We start from the raw sequence: 12,861 nt of genomic DNA, 5'->3' as shown, positions 1-12,861 counted from the left end.
CCCCAAGCATGATGTTATATGGTATGGAATAGCTCTTTGGTCAGTTTGGGTTAGCTGTGCTAGCTGTGCTGTACTCCCAGCTTGTTATGCACCTGGGCGAGCAGGAAAAGCTCAAAAAGTCCTTGAGTAGTCTGAGCACTACTTGGCAACAGCTGAAAACATCAGTGTGTTATCAACATTCTTCTGGTACTAAATCCAAAACACAGCACTATGCTAGCTACTATGAAGAAAATTAGCTCTATCCCAGCCGAAACCAGGACAGTTGTCAAGCACTGGAAGGGGGTGCCCAGGGAAGGGGTCAAGTCCCCATCCCTGGGGGTATTTAAAAGTTGGGCAGACAAGGTACTTAGGGACAGGGTTTAGTGGTGGGATGGCAGGGTTAGGGGACTGGTTGGGCTTGGCAAGCTAAAAGGGCTTTTCCAACGTAAATGATTCTGTGATTCTATGATTTCTGGCCTTAAAGTCTGTAGTGGTTTCTCCAGCCTTGTGTTGGTGATAGCCTTCAGAGAAGGCGGTGCAGAAGCAATGGAAGTATCCCGCCTCAGTATCACAGTGGTCACAGGTGACCCGATACAGTCGAGGATGCCTATGTTCAGGGCACTTCTCATGGGAGAACAGGATCTCCTGTGTTGTGGAAAAAGAGAAGAGGTTTGTCTAGAAGAGGTTTGTCTGTGATTAAAATAAATCACTGTTAGAGAGGTGACAGTGTTCATATAGCAATAATGGCATATTGTTAAGTCTTAGTTGTCAGCCAAATAACCAAGGGAGAGGCTCCTAGGGTTTTCCTATTGGTGACAACCTGTGAGTTAGGGGATTTGGTATGCAATCACAATAGTAATTCAAGAAGTTTCTCTCTATCTTTTATTTTGTATGTGGTTTTAGAAAGTGTTGATTTTGGTGTAACTTCAGTTATTCTGTCAGCAATGGCTTTCTTTTCCTAGCCGTTGGGAATTTCATTGCCGTACAATGTTACAGCTTGCTGTTAAAGACAAGTCATCCACTTAATCATCTTTTGGATTAAATCTAAATTCAGGCATTTTAGAATTTCTTGCTACATTACCAGGTTTACATAAATTCCAGTACGGGAATCTCTGCTTTCCTGGTCAGGTGCCATAAGGCAGCGTGAGTGAGCCTGGATAAGTTAGATAATAGTACCAGAGAAAAAGATGGAATGAAATGGCTTATGCGTTTTTGTCCTTATCCTATGCCTTCTATGTCATATCAGTGGTTGGTTCTGCTTTCTGCAGGAATTGGAGACAGCTCAGATCTTCCTTCCTGGTGTAAATTTAAGGCTGCCCTTCTTGAAAAGCAAAACCAAAACAAAACAGAAACCCAACCAAACACCCCACCTCCCAAAGCCTCCCAAAATCTCTTCAGGAATCTTTTGATTCCGTCTGTGCACAGAGAGAATGCTGGTTTGGAACAGAAACTTATTTCTCTGTTCCTTTTGACCCTAATTTTGCCTTATGAACTAACCTCAAATGTCATTGTGTAGTTTTCCTTGCAGGATGTTATGCAACAGTAAAGAGAAGCAAAGCTAGCTGCGTCCCACCCTTACAAGCATGCAGAACTCAGAAGTGAAGCATGGTGTAAGTTAGACCTGTATTCAGGGTTTTTTATCTACTTTAGTTTATTTAAACTTTAAGGGAAAAAAAGGTAGTGCTTACAGTCACTTCTTTGTAAAGGGAAGCACAGGGTTTCCATTTCTGCAAACTAAACTATTCTACTGCTCCCCAGAATTCCCCAAAGTGTAAAAACCCCACCAGTGTCCTTCTGTTTTCATCCAATCTGGAACCCCAAATGTCAATACATGTATATTATACTGGTATGGTCGCTGTGTGATGTAACTGTGAGGAGATCTGAAGTTGTTTGAATGCCATTCATTCTCTGCCTTGGCAGGTTAGGCATCTTTGCAGTTTATCCTTGAATTTAAATTTCTCAGTCTTTGTCTGTAATGATTGTGCAATGAAATACTGAGCATGCTTAGTTTGCAATAATGTGATTCCTATAATATACTTTTGACTGTAACCTAGTGTTAACATAGCTTTTATGTGGCAATAGCTGATGCTTAAACGAAGTATGTACACATTTAAAGGCTTGATCTCCAAAACAGTTACATCTGTGTGTATATTTAATATAGCTTAGCTGCACAGAGGCCCATTGATTTTAATGAGACTCCTTGTGAGAGAATGTGAACTCTTGAGGTAACAGCTAACTAGACCAGGCACTAAGGGTGTGTAAGAAAGCACAGTGAACTCTCCTAGAATGTAAACTTTGAAATTAGGACTGTTCTCTTCCCCAAAGAGTTTGTGAAGGCATAGGGCTTTCATAATCTTTTAGTGGATTTTTTTTTTCTTTCATCTTTTAATTATTGATAATCTTTCAGTCATTATTTTGTCAAGATGAATGAACCTTTTAGTCTCTTCTGGTAGTATTTATTGTATGTTAGACAAAAATAATTTGTGCATTGATGTTTGCTGAGGTTAGCTGTTCCCTTGCTCCTTATCGGTGCTTTAGTTTCCTTCCTCAGTGCTAGTGACCCTAGCTTAATATACCACATGGGTAGTTCCTGCCTCTTCCATGCTTGTTCACTCTTTTTCACTTACTTTCCTCCCCTTCAGGTAGATGTATCCTGATTGAGCCCCATCTCACATCTCAGCTTTAGCAATTGCAAGGAGTTTTAAGTGATAAATTAGTAAAGGGTGGTTACCCTAGTTGGTAGGCTCTACTCATTAATCTTGATGTATTTATCCCTAATGGTTCCTTTAAAATGAAGCTGAGGTAATGATGAAGGGTTTATGAGCTGATTGAGGAATGTGTGTAACAGCTATCTATTTTCAGGTAATTTAGTTCTGCAATCAGTATATATTCTACCTCCAAAAGACAATAGTTAAATATATCAAGATAAGAAGAGTAGATAAAAAGATGACATTAATGTTCTTCTGTTGATGCTTTCTAATTTCAGAACCTGAGCATTTCTCAGAAGTAAGTTAAAAGAAGAAAAACTTTACTGAATACTTTTAGGGCACCAAGTTATCATCTGCATAGCTCCTAGAGGTTAGGAAATGCCACTCCCTGCTTTTTCTCTCATGCAGGGTATCACAGGTTGATATTTAATGCTGATTCATATGTTCCTGTATTGTGGTATAGGTGCCAGAGCACCTGTAGGACGTTGCTAGTTGGATGCAATTAGTTTAACTTGTTCGAAACTTAACGAAGCGGCAGTTCTTCAGCTCATTTCCCTATCTAGCAGCAATTCCAATGCTCGATGCAGAAAATGGATCTCCCGTGGTCCCTTCCAAGCCTTGCCGTTCTGTGATTCCTGAATTGATATCAATGGTTTATTAAACTATGCCATCTGCTCTTAAATATACAAGTTCATTGGAGCTGAAAATGGTAGAATGTAAGGCATTTTAACTACTAATTTACATCAGCTCCGACTCCAAATGGAGTTTGTATTATTTCAAAACCTGGTTGTTAAAATTGCTGAGATCTAAATCTCAGCTACAAAGTTTTGAGACCTGTTAGCCTGAGCTCCTTCAGCACTCCTGAATGTCGGCAAGAGTCAGAAACAAAAACTTGACACAGCTGTAAAAACACACAGAGAGCCCGTGGCCTCAGCAAATTCTACTGGTGCAGGCATATTTCAGATATAAATTTTACTCTGCTGTCCCTAGTCCTAATGAAGTCAGTTGCTTTTGGTGGGGTTGCAGCCAGGTGTGTCCAGTTCTGTGGCTAACCAGTGCTCTTTACTTAATTTTTCCACTAGTGACATTTCTATCAAACTTTAAAAACAAACAGAAAAATTGGCTTGATGCAATGGCTCAAAGTGTTAATAGTAACATAGTAACGTTAGGCTGGGTAAAAGCCTTCCCTTGGACCCTTCTTTGCCAGAGATCTCCACCTTGTGGCTTGCAGGGAATAGATTTATGCTGTGCAGACTGGCAGCTGCCTGATCAGTTTCTAAGGGGAATTCAGTCGGTACAAGAAGTTGCTGCTCTTTGCCTCCCTAACAGAGTTCTTTAGCAACCTGGATATTAACCTTACTGACCCAAGTATTGTGCCTTTGTAACTGTGTGTATATAAAAGCAGTTTTAATAAGTTTAAGTGTATTTTAATACCCATAGGTGAAGCTGCGGAGTTGATGAGAAGGACTTGTAGATGCTGGAGTTCCCTGGAATGAGATTTCAGCTGATAATTGGACAATAGATATGAGGTTAAAAAAAAAAGACACATTCCTCCCCCCCACCCCTTTCCCCCCAGCCCCCTCCTGCAGGACCCCCATCCTAATGCTTCTGGGTGCAAACAGCATGCTGTCTTAGAAAGATCCATCAGGCTTTATTCAAATACATGTGAACAGCATTGTGTGTTGGGGGGGGGCATTCTGCTTCTGAAATGAGTAGGGGCTTTTTCAGTGCAAAATAACAATTCATCTTATAACCCTATGTGTTCTAAAAGCTGCGAAAAAGATAAGAATAGGGGAGGCTGTCAAGCCCAGCAAACCAAACCCGTTTTAATTTATCTTAATCTCACTTTCCTGTTTTCCCAACAGACCACTTAGACCCCTGCCCCCTTTTTTTCCAGGAACACATCTAGGTGTCTTTTGAATCTGTTTATTGGCTCTGCTGTGAGTACCACAATACAGCCTTTGTTACACTTTCAGCTAGAGCTGTTTATATACAGTGACCCATAATTTGCTCTTGGTTACATTGGTGTACATCTGAAGTAGCGCCATCAGAATCAATAACATGGTTCACATCATGTAACTAAGAGCAGAATTTAGCTCTGTGAACTCGAACACCACTTTGTCCTGATACTCTTTTCACAATTAGAAAACTTCAGATGATTAAAAATGCCATTTTACCGTACAGTAGCTACAAAACTTCCTAAACTTGATACAGTTCAGTTTAAGTTACTCGTCAAGTCTGGCGCTTCTAACAAAAGACTCAGAAATCACAGTCAGAGTGGGCCAAGTAAGATTCTAGAATGGCTTTAGAGGACGACGGCATAAAAATTCATAGAATTTTAAAACAGAACTTGATCTTTGTATGAATTGAACTATTGCAGTTGATTCCCCTGCAGTGGGAAGCCACTGTACTTCAATGCCTATTGGGTTCTTTTCAGGCCTGTCTCTAAAATCTGTTGGGAGGTCACAGAGTCAGTTTGGGATGCCCAGAACAGAAACTGAATTATCATGGGAGAACAGGGGCAGAGCTGGGGCAGAAGGGAAGTGGGGCAGGATTCTGGCAGTGCAGGGGCGGGGGGAGTTGAGGTGGAGGATGTGTATTGAAGCAAAACATCGTAGAGAACATCGTGAACATGAGGAAATGGATTGGGGTATGAGATAGGGGTTGGTGTTTAGTACAGCTGAAAAAGGTTTTTAAAAACCTATAACACTAAAGAGGAAAAATTTTAGTTTCAAATGGTCTATGTGTATTTTGAAATGTGTAACTTTACCAGGACATTTTAAGGAGAAAAATGTTATGAGTTTTTTTAATGGCTATTTAGAAAACATAATATATAAAATCTTACCAGTTTCTAGTGTTCCCTTTTTTTAAAAAAGAAAACCCAACAACTTGCCAAAGTAGTGAGATACAAAATTGCGGTGCATGGGTTTTGTGCCTTTTTTGTTTAATAGGATACCAGGCATTGTATGATATGTTTTAACTGAACTTAAGTTTTAGGAACATTGTAAAAAAAATAGTTCATGGATCCTTGATCCTTTCGCAGAGAGCTCGAAAGTTCACAGCAAGTTTCCAGTGTTTTGTCATTTCATAAATGGAGAATAGTATCAGGAATTATTCCAGAATAAATTCACTAAATTTGATTCTCGAAATCTTAACTTAAAACCTTGAAAACGTCTTGACCGCGATGAGGTCTGGAACAAACTGTAGACATGGTGATGCAAATTTAACTTTACCAGGTCATGGAGTTTCGAAATAGGGGTTGCTTTCTCACGTTGTTTTTAATGTAGTTGTTCTAGAACCAGCACCTGTGGAACTAACACACCTGGATGTCTGAAATATAGGCATGTTTGAGGCATGCTAAGGGTACCTGGTGTTGAAATCAAGGTATAATATATGCTTGCGTTATTTTCAACTGGCATGCCTCAGTTTTCTGTAGACTCTGGCATAAAAAAAATCAATTGAAATTTTCCAAATGTGTTGGATCCTGTTACTGTAAGGTAGTGTCCTTGGTCTATTTTGTACCTCCCTCTGGTGCCTGCCAGAATTACACTGGAAGCTGCCTTATAGCCCCTTTTCTAGAAGTATCTTTCTCATTATTCCCCACATTCTGCACCAGTGGGGCTCACAGGCCAAGATCAATTTTGCCATGCAGTGCTTGTAGGTGTTAAGTGCTGCCCCACATTCTTCAGACTCTCCCGAACATAGCGTAGTTGCCAAAACACAAACGTTGAGCAATGAAATTACTGCCCACCGCAACTGCATGATTTTTATTTTGACAGTGTAGAGATGATGGTGGAAACAGGAAAATGATCCTTAGAGACCCTGCTGCAGTCTCCAGGCTCAGCGGAACAGGAAGCAGCTATGTTGTCGCAGTTGCCTGGCTCCTGCCAGTGCTCTGTGTATCACTCTCGATGCAGTTTGAGATTTGTCTGCGGTCAGTGCTAAGTAACATCGTGTTGTGCTACATATTTTGGACATTTACATTATCAGCTTCCTATCCTTCTGGACTTTGCCCCAGAATTCCTCAACTGAGATCAGCTGGTCTGCTTGGCTGAGCTGTTTGAGACTCTTGGGAGCAAGGTATCTCATGTTGTGGCTGTAGTTCTTTTTTAGCCACTCTAAGCTGCTGCAGTGAAAACTTGAATGCACTTTTAAGCTCCTTCATAAATACAAAACAATGTGAAGACTGACGTGGCCTCTGAATTGGAGTAATCAAACCATTGAGAGGTTCTGTGTTGTTCCTAATGGTTTAATCATATTGTTGCTTGTGCCGGTAGAATGTCACTGATCTCTTCAGTGACATCTTCAGGAATGAGTAGCTTCACTTTTCCTGGTGCTTTTGGTGCCTGCCTGTCTTGAAAGGCAGTAACATAAGCATCAGTTAAGGTGCAGGGGTTTGGGAGGCTGCTCATTCCCTTCCCCTTGCACAACTTCTCGAGCCTACGGCAGGCTCAGCAGCACCCATGTGTTGTGGCTCTGATTGAAACAGTACGCAGCTCTTGTTGGCTCTCCCAGCTCGCCAGTTGCCACCACCACCTTCCACAGTGTCTCTGGCTGTTCCCTTCCTCCTGTATCGGGGAGCTGTAGTTGCAGGTACCAGATGGTGTTTGGTAACTCCTGCTGACAAGGAGAGGTTCGTTGCTTTTCTGTACACATCCAGCTTCTGCTGAATGCTTCTAAATGCTAATTCTGGCCAAACTAAGGGGTGGCTGAAGTGCTGTGTTTTGCACAAATTCTAGACATGTCTTCACAGGGCACAGATGGCACAAGTGAGGTCTGTTTGGTACTTGGGATCTCTTCTCTAACCTTTATTTTGGATAGTAATTTTTATTTGGATTATAGTATCTTTTATTTGGATCAGTAACTTCGTTTATTGCTTTGTTTTGGAGGGCAAAATGTGAATGCAGCTTTACGGACTGCAGTGATTGTTTCCAGGAGAGAAAGAGGCACAGTGTGCAAAAGAAATTTTTTTCTGTGTTTTCTCTGTGACAGCCCATGCATTCAGGCTAATAGGATCCTCATTGAACTTGTATCTGTACAGCCGTGGCAATAAGTCTTGTTCTGTCTCAGTCCTGCTGTCCTGTTAGAATAGCATGGTCCTGTTCTCTGGGTTGCCTTCCTTGCTTGACACTTTTGGTTTTTTTACTTCCCCCCTGGTTGCTTTGCTCTATGGTTCACTGGCTGTATTGCTGTTTTCAGGTATGCCTAATTTTGGCATTTACTTGCAGTACATAAGCAGTTACTTAAAGTCTTAATTCATCACACCCATTCTGAATGGTCTTTTTCCCCTTTGTCCTTGGTCATTTTTGTGTTACCCTAATGCCCAAATTCACTGGAACTTATATCTGATTCCCTTTCCAGGGTATGCTCTTGTTTTCTCATTTCCTCTTTGCCAGTATGCCACGTACTTCTCCATTCCTACTTCTTACCTTGTAGAGGTACTAGTTTATCTCTCTACCTCTTCCTGCCTGTCTTGTTAATTCTGTTTCTTTCCTTGCAGGATCCTTTTCCCTATGTCAGACTGGCACCACCACCTCTCTCCCTTCCCTTGTGTTCCTTCATGTTCAACTGATCCTTTTAATCAGAGCAAGTTGTGCCTCTCTCCATCCCTGGCGCGCTCATTCAATGGTCATGTATGTGCTGCCTGTACTCAATGTGCTCATCCAGCAACCTCCTGTTGCAGAGGTCTACAACGGAAGCTCAGGATCTTTCCTTCTGTCTGCTTGCTACAAACCCACCTTTGCAAGTTGAAGCATTGTCATGACTTTGCTTCATTGAACTCCAGATCTTTCTTTTCTTCTTCAATTCCTTTATTTCTTTATCTGAATGCTTGCTTTCCCATCCTAAATCCCAGCTGCGTATTTGCCATCACCAGCGCTTGCCTCCACTAGCATCCTCATGCCTCATCTTTTCCTCTCTCTGACCAGTCTTAATTTCTGCTGCAGACACAATGTCTTTATGTTTACAGTGCACATACTGCAGAGCCTTGTAGCCTGGCTGGGTAAGTGGGTTGCAAATGTTTGTATTTTCCTGTTAGAGCTCAGTTTATTTTGTTACTTCATTTTCTGACTTCTCTGGCCCCTTTATATCCATGTATAAAATTGGCAGCTTTACGAAGCCCTTATGTTTGACTGCTTTGCTAACAACTCCCACAGCAGAATAAATGATAATGATCAGGAAGTGCAAATGCAGTACGTTCAATAATTCTAGTTTTCGCTTTCATGACTGTTTGCTTTTTTGATCTCTTTTACTAGTTTAGCATAAGCAGTGGCATATGCTGCTTTTGTGCACATCTAGGCAAACTGATTTGTTTTTCTGTTTTCTGTTCTGGTTTGGGAATCTCAATAGATTCTTTCTACTCCCTTGTCTGTCCTCAGTTGTGTCTTCCTCTTCCGTTTCTGGTCACTCACAGCACTTGCTATGTGTCTCGATATTAACTAGTTAATTAGTGTTACACTTCTGTAAGAACTTGAATGTTGTTGTTCCCATATTCAAAGGGCAGGAAATAATGCAAAAGGTTAAAAGGTTTTACAAAAATAGCAGTGTATCTGATCTTAGAGATCTCTATTTGTTGTTAGCAAAACACACATCATGTTGATCCCCTGCCGAGAGGGACTTGGGGGTACTGTTGGACGAAAAGCTGGACATGAGCCGGCAATGTGCGCTGGCAGCCCAGAAGGCCAACCCTACCCTGGGCTGCACCAAAAGAAGTGTTGCCAGCATCAAGGGAGGTGATTCTGCCCCTCTACTCTGCTCTGGTGAGACCTCACCTGGAGCCCTGTGTCCAGCTTGGAGCCCCCAGCACAAGAAGGACATGGACCTGTTGGAGTGGGGCCAGAGGAAGGCTACAAAAATGATCCGAGGGCTGGAGCCCCTCTCCTATGAGGACAGGCTGGGAGCGTTGGGCTTGTTCAGCCTGGAGAAGAGAAGGCTGAGAGGGGATCTTATTGTGGCCTTGCAGGGCTTAAAGGGTGCCCATAGAAAAGATGGGGAAAATCTTTTTAGTAGGGACAGCTGTGACAGGACAAGGAGTGATGGTTTTAAACTGAAGCAGGGTAGGTTTAGACTGGATATAAGGAAGAAATTCTTTACCATGAGGGTGGTGAGACACTGGCACAGGTTGCCCAGAGAGGTGGTGGAGGCCCCATCCCTGGAAACATTCAAGACCAGGTTGGTTGGGGCTATGGTCAACCTGATCTGGTCCCTGCTCCCTGCAGGGGGGGTTGGACTGGGTGACCTCTAAAGGTCCCTTCCAACCCAAAACATTCTATGATTCTATGATTGATTTTCAAGTTAGTCAGGTGGCCTTGTGGCCAAAAGAATGAGTGCATCTGAACAGAGGCATTCAGCAAGTGGGATGGCTATTGTGGATGGAAGATGGTGTCAGTACAAGCTTGGTGCATATGAAATGAGCAACACTGATCTGAATAGGTTTTCAGATGGCTTGGGCATGGATTCCGTAACTCCGGATCTTTTTGGTAGGTAACGGAAGGTTGGCAGGCAGGTAGGTGAATGACCAGGGGATTTAGGGGGTGTCACCTGAACCTTATAGGCGTTTGTCTCATTGGTGCTAGAAGTGCTAGCAATTCCTTCTATTTGTAGATGCTGTTTGAAGATTTCATTTTTTAAAATGTCACATTGAGAGCATCTGAAATTTGCCCTTTTGTATTTCCTGCTTTATTATGTACTTGCAAGAGGGAAGATGGCCCATATGTAGGATTAATCTGTTTTCAGGAAACTGTGCAAGGAAATTTTTGGCTTCTTAAAATCCTTGCCCACGCTTTTAGGATCTTCTGGAAGTGTATTTATTCACAGCAGCATCAACTCTGAATGAAATACAGAAGAAAGATGGAAAACTCACAGTATCTTACCATGCAGCTTTTTCATGGTTCGCTTTCCTCCTCTGCCTTTTACTTGAGGGCAGAACTAGGGTAGAGAAATAATTTTTGTTCGCTTCTGAAAGGTTACAGTAATAAAGAACCTCTTGTTAACATCAGAGTATATGGCAGGCAGGAGTTTTCACAGTCTGGCATTGTTTATTTTACCAGCAATTTGGAACCTTCTGCACTCTTAAAATATTGGCAAGAAAATATTTAACTGTTAACTATTATGTGGCATGCGTGTGTTTGAAGCCCTGGGAGGAGGAGTGCTTGGGGAAATCGGGTTTTTCTCAGCTTATGATTGAAACCAGAAGGTGCAGAATATTGGTAGAAGGTGAAAGCAATGTGACTTCAAATTGGAATTTTACCCAAATATTGAACTGATGGGAGAATGTCAAGCAGGCCACTGCTTGAACAGGGCTGTGCTGGGAAATAGTGGGAAGCCTGATGGAGCAAGCACAAATAAGCCGCAAAAATGAATCTGAAAGTGAGATAGTAAGAGTGAGTAATGGCATTTGTCCTGGTCTCAGTCACTGGATAAGGGTTGTAGCAGTACTAGGTGTTAGCGTCAAGGATTAGGATTGTTAGTTGCTTACTAATTCCATGGGCTCTAGCAATCGTCACTCCATTTTGAAATGAAATAACCTTCTTTTTTTGTGGAGAGTTTTTTAGGAGAGGAGATGTGGTTTGCTTTTTTGGGATATGAGATGACTTGGTGTTCCTGTCCAGCAGAAACTTGTTCTGGTCCCAGATTCTTGGAGAAAATTTTTTTTTTTTTTTTTTTTCCCCAAGGGAAGGATGATCTGTTTGTTATCAACAGGATCATTCTTGCTCTTATTTCTACATAAAATGTAGGGTCTTCCCATGAGGTTACTAAAAGCGATGGTAAAGGTAGCAATTTTTTTTTAATTGCACTAGCATATTTCAGGTGAAATTCCTATCAAGTCAGCAGAGTGACCTGATGACTGGTGTCCAGGATCATCTGATGAGCTGTGGCTGCCTTGCTGCAAGTCAGGGCAGGATGAGGTACACAGACAGAAGAGATAGCAGTCAACGTCTGTAAAGATCAGCAAAGAATGAACAAAACTGAACATACTCAGAAGTCATTCTTCTAATGTCACATGAAGATCCAGTATACTGTTTCTAGCAATGACCAGAAATATTTGGGGAAAAAATATAAGAAACAGAACTGTGTATCAGTATTTCTTCTGGTGTATTCTCTTGGCATGCACTAACAGGTAATATGAGTTGCATTGTGTTTAGTATCTACTAACAGAAATCCTCTGTGAATATGAAGTCCCTCTTTTAACCCTTTTGTGGTTTTTTGCTCTTTAATGTCCTGTGGCAATGACTTCTGCCACTTAACTGTGTTGCATGAGAAAGTACTTTATTTTTAAAGTGTTACTTGGTCATTTCATCAGCTTCTTACAACTTTTTAATGAGAAACAGTGAACAGTAATTCCTTGTTTACCTGCTTGATACCACTCATGTTTTTACCTCTCCATCATCTTCCTCCGTATTTCTTCCTGAATATAACTAGCATTTCCTCATACATCTTGGTCATCATCTTCTCTGGGTGTGTTCTATTTCTTTTAGATCTGTTCTGAGATGAAAAGGTAATAAATATGTGCAGCATTTTATATCATAGAATGTTTTGGTTTGGAAGGGACCCCTAGAGGTCATCTAGTCCAACCCCCGAACAATTTTATATGTGGGCATGCTATGGATTTATGGCAGGATAAGGTTCCTCTTTTGTTCTGTATTCCTTCCATAATAATTCGTAACACTTATTTGTCTTTTTCTTCACTATTGAATTGCTGAACTGAATTTTTTTTTCATTTCTTCACAAAATCTCTTTAAGATCCATTTCCAGAATTGTAGCTGCTAAATATGTACACATTGTTATATACATTTTATTCTTTTTTTTTTAACACCTGCTCCTAGTATCTTTATCAGCACGGGGTATTTCTGGTCATAATTATCTGTGATTTTTATTTTCATTTATTATTGTATTTTCTAGTAATTTGTACTTACCTGGTTCTGCTGAAATACTTTTCAAAATGGATGCCATTTTCATGGCTCTGCAGCCCTATTAAATGTTATCTAAGATGTTTCATTTAGTTTAGTACTTTATGAGTCCAGGGACCTTGTTGCTCTTGACTTTTAGTAAGTTATCTTAAGTCTTTTTCTATGGGCAGATCATATCACTGGGAATATGGTGGACTCTCAGAATCCTTAGTGCTGTGAGAAGGTGATGGAGCAATGTGCATTCACTGCCTCATCCAGCAAAAAAA

The 12,861-nt window shown here is 41.2% G+C and overlaps 1 protein-coding gene across 1 annotated transcript in view; it reads left to right on the top strand.

Moving 5' to 3' along the window:
• The window catches only part of LOC104135626 (ubiquinol-cytochrome-c reductase complex assembly factor 1), a 56,939-nt gene that overhangs the window by 25,094 nt on the left and 18,984 nt on the right, over positions 1-12,861 (top strand). The window lies entirely within an intron of this gene.

The sequence above is a fragment of the Egretta garzetta genome, unplaced genomic scaffold (assembly GCF_000687185.1).
Source record: "Egretta garzetta isolate BGI_Z169 unplaced genomic scaffold, ASM68718v1 scaffold212, whole genome shotgun sequence".
In the NCBI taxonomy this organism is placed as follows: domain Eukaryota; kingdom Metazoa; phylum Chordata; class Aves; order Pelecaniformes; family Ardeidae; genus Egretta; species Egretta garzetta.
Note: the sequence above shows the minus strand (reverse complement) of the source record. Positions and strands in the feature narration are given on the sequence as shown.